Genomic DNA, 4,880 nt, shown 5'->3' on the forward strand with positions numbered 1-4,880 from the left:
AAACTCTATTGAGTTTGAGACCAACCTAGATTTTATAAAGAGTTCCAGGACATCCAGAGTTTCACAGAGGGACCCGGTCTCAAAAGAAATCAAACAAACAGACATAGACACAGAAAATGTTATAGTATCATTTCCAAATTAATGGTTTTACCTGATTATTTTTTAATTTATTTATTTTATGTATATGGAGTACACTATAACTATCTTCAGATACACCAGAAGAGAGCATCAAGTTCCATTGCAGATGGCTGTGAGCCACCTGTGGTTGCTGGGAATTGAACTCATGACCTCTGGGAAGGGCAGTCAATGCTCTTAACTTCTAAGCCATCTCTCTAGCCCTCACCTAATTATTTTTGTAGCTAGAGTATAATAGAGCATTGGTCCCTAAAATAAGCTGAAAAGGAGCATCAGATAAAATAATTTGGGCTGTTTGAAGATTCTTTAGAAAGATCTGGAATGAGCATGACAAATACAGAGGCAAATGCTAGCAGCAAACCATTAAACTGAGAACAGGGTCCCCATTGGAGGAGTTAAGACAAAGGTTTGAAAGAGCTGAAGGGACTTGCAACCCCATTAGAACAACAATATCAACCAACCAGAGCTCCCAGGGACTAAACCACTCCCCAAAGAGTGCACATGGACAGACTCATGGCTCCAGCTGCATACGTAGCAGAGGATGGCCTTATTGAGCACCAATGGTAGTGGTCCTGCCAAGGCTGGACCCCTAGTGTAGAGGAATTTCAGGGCAGGAAGGAGAGGTGGTTGAGTGGGGGAAGACCCTCATAGAAGAATTGGGAAGGGGATGGGATAGAGGGCTTATAGACTATGCATGGAAAACCAGGAAAGGGAAAAACATTTGAAATGTAAATTTAAAAATATCCAATTTAAAAAAAACAAAAATAAAACAACAACAACAACAAAAAAGAAAGATCTGGAATGATGAGCTATACATATTTTTTATCCTGTCTACAAGTAAAATATATTCTCATGTTTAGAGCATGGCTCAATGCCACCATGTTGGTGAAAATCAGACTTGTTCAAAAGAACGGATGTTCTTCCTTTTGACAGTACCTTCCCTCCCTCTTTCTCCTCTCTTTTTGACTTAAATTTGTGATGAAAGCATTTTAACTCTACACTGAAATGTGAAAAGAAGTGGGCATATTAAGAATTAATAGGGGGCTTATGGATGGGAAATCCAGGAAAGGGGATAACATTAATAATGCCAATAAAAAAAGAATTACTCTAATGCCAAGGACCATCTTGGCTTGGTCAGGGGTCCTGTAGAAGGGGTGTTTGGGAACAGCAAAAAGAACAACTTGAAGTCAAATCATGGGTCCAAGCTCTCAACCTGTGCTCTGCTAAAGACAACTTTCTCTGGAGATCTCCAGATAGCTCAGCTCTAATAGACCAAGGCCCATTCTTTCATTTACATATCAATTCAGTCATTTACTCCAGGTTCCCCTTTGATTATCCCAAGAATTTAACATTCCATAACCACAGCTTCCTGATTCTTAGAATTAGACCGCAAGCCCTTTAAAAAAAAAAAAACATTGAAAATTAATACAGAGATCTGCCTACCTTTGTAAGCACAGAGAAAAAGCTAGCTGAATGGAATCTCACACTGAGCTTGCCATTTCTAACATGCCTGACCCTAACCAAGCTCTGTCCCTGACTGACCTTGAACTCAGGAATATGGCTGTCTTTTTATCTTTCTGACAAGCTGGCTCACAGTGCTCACAGCTCACAGTCCCAAGAACTGTGTTCTTTTAGGTCTGCAAAACTTCTTATCTAATTCATATTGCATCCTTACATTTTTTCATAGTTGAGAAATTATATATTATTGAACTTATGTTTCCCACAGCCTTAAGGGCTGTCCTGAAGTTCTCTTCGTTTACCGTTTTGCTGAGACATTAGCCACACCCTCACCTCCCATGCTGTTTCTGACTATTATGGAGTCATTAACTGACAGAGAGCACATTCCTCAAAGGAGGAATATGAAAATATATACATTATTATACAAACAAGCCTTATAGCCACAACAACCATAAACACTTGTCCAAGCCCATGCCCTGCTAACTCTGTTCCAGGGCTGAGAACCATGTCACCCCATCCCTTACATGGCCAAGCAGGACCTGGCACACTAAGATCAAGGAGGCACTACCAGAGTACAGAAGCAGTGAGCTATTCAGTGGAAGACAGGAGAGATGATGCCATTTCCTACCAAACCTCACAGCTGAGTAGAATGAGATGGAAGTTGCTTAGAGTTTTCCTTACAGTAGCCCTCCATCAAGGCAAAGGAATTGACTTTTGTATTCAAAACCATAATCATCAAGGTGTTTTTTGCAGAACTAAGATCACTTGAAAGATGGGTGGCCTCCATCTGGCCTAAGCATGGCAGTACTTAGACATCTTCCTACTCCTTAGTCACATCCCACTCTAGATTTACACAGTCCTTGAAACATTTCTCATACAGTAAATATCACTAATGAATCACATCTACCAGAGTGGTTACACAGAAATTGCAAAACTATTGGGGAAGTAGATACTTATTAAAATTAATTATTACAAGTTATGATATATATTACTCTTACTCATATGGAATATAGAAATTATGAGTCCTTCTAATGGAATGTCCCTAATTACAAGGCCCTGTACTATAGAATAGCATGAATAATGTTGAAATATCAGTTCTCATATCTCAAAATGAGAGAATGAAGTCTATCCATTTATCTCCAAGTTGGCACTAGCATGTGGACTTGTAACTATGTTGCTGACCTGTAAGACTACTGCTTGTTCTTTGCTAGGTACTATAGTCCAATATTTTTCATTACATGATGTTTTGTACCTTCAGATCACTTGAAGAAAGGACAAAAATATAGATTTGGATTTGGTGGATCTAAATAGGATTGAGGCTGAGACTCAAGTTCAACAGACACTCCTGTTCTGTTGATGGGTGACTCGTGGACTACACTTCAACTATTTCTACTGTAGACTATTTACATAACTTGCTATTACTCTTAGAAAAACTAGGAGGGACATAAGTTTGCCTGTGTTCTCACAGGACCTGACAGCTGAGCTATATCACCAGACCACAGGGAGGCTTTGTTTTCTTGCTTCTCTATGATAACAACAGCCCTTTTTAATTTACCATTTTCTTTGTTTTATTTTTTTTTCTCGGAGCTGGGGACCGAACCCAGGGCCTTGTGCTCGCTAGGCAAGCGCTCTACCGCTGAGCTAAATCCCCAACCCCTTTTCTTTGTTTTATATGGTTGTTTCATTTCATAGGAGAATTATTTGTTTTGTCTGTTGTGTCTGTGTACTGGCATCACTCACAACAGAAGAACACTGATGACCACAATCTATTAGGGTCTCAGAACCGTCTGAGAGCCAGATACTGACATCCTGTAGAACAATCGAGGTGATTTTTTTCTACTTTTATGTTCATATACTCAGTACCTCATATTGAGACATGGGGAGTTGTTGTGGGGATCCCCAGAAATTAAGCAATCTGTTCTCTGTTGAATACCAAAAGGATGTTGTATGACTTAATTCTGACATTATATGCTGGGAGTATCTGATTGCATGAGGTGAATGCTCAGTCCCAGAAGATGCCTCCACTTCATGGGACAATCCTAAATTCTCATCGTGAGACCCACATCACATACTGAATAACTATAATCCCGGATTCTAATCTCATATCCACAGCCTTAATACATTGCCCATATTTCTTCTGCTTGTACCCCTAGGTAAAAACATGAGCCTTGGTAAAAATAAGTAGGCTAGACTAGGCAAGGCATCTCATAAGAACTGTGTTCATATTCAGCACTAATAGAAGAGGCTATCTTGCCCTGTGCCTTGATTAAGACAACACTAATAGCAAAAAAAACAAAAAAACAAAAAAAAAACAAAAAAAAACATCAAAAACACTTCCTTCTTTGTTTCCTGATTCTATACATTTCTAATAAACATCTTCCCTTTGAAATCAAAATCACTCAGATACATAGTGAAGAATTGTGCCACCATTCTCACGCTACCCTGAAGAAACACCAACAGCACCTTAAGTGTTCCTCCCACAGTGGTGGGGGAGGAGATTCCTTTACAAATGTCCCTGATTGAGAGAAAAAACATAAAGATAGGTGGATAGAGATAAGGAAAGGTCTGTTATCCTTAAGGGAGCAGTTGAGAAAGAATATTATTAAAATATATTGAACAAAGTTCTCAAAATTATTTCCAAAAAAATCTCAACAATAATTCATTTTGAGCAGTTGTCACACCCTCCCATTTTATGTTTTTATATTATATGTTAATACTTTTTATTATAGTTGTATGAATATTGTTACTTTCAATTAAATAGTAGTTAACTTCTAGATGTACTTTATGCATAAAAGTCTTAAATGTTCATTGAAATCAAATAATCAGTGTTGTCAAGTAAATAAATATTTTTACTTAAATTAATGCCAAGTGCACTGTTGGCTTTGTATATTCAAGTATTTATGTGCCTTCTTTTCTCTCTCCAGATAGTCAACACCATCAAGATGTGTGTAGCTACATTCTCAGAATTGAAATGTTTCCTTCTAGAGTGAGGCTCAGAAAATAGATGAAACTAAAAGAGATTCAGGAAGTACATAAAACAAACAAGTCTCAGGAAACTCATGAGATTTATGAGATTCACGGGGCCTTTTCTGAGATCTTCTAGGTAGTAACAATTGCTGTGGATACATTCCAAAGTTCTAAGCTTCCAGGAAATTGTACAAAGAACTTAGGGAAACAACATGAGTTTTCACTCAGGCTGATGTGGGTTTTTAGGAATGCAGTTGTATTTGAATAACTCCTGTGCCTGTGAGTAACCCTTACCTTGATTCATGTAAGCAACCCAATAA

Source organism: Rattus norvegicus, chromosome 4 (genome assembly GCF_036323735.1).
Source record: "Rattus norvegicus strain BN/NHsdMcwi chromosome 4, GRCr8, whole genome shotgun sequence".
NCBI lineage: Eukaryota > Metazoa > Chordata > Mammalia > Rodentia > Muridae > Rattus > Rattus norvegicus.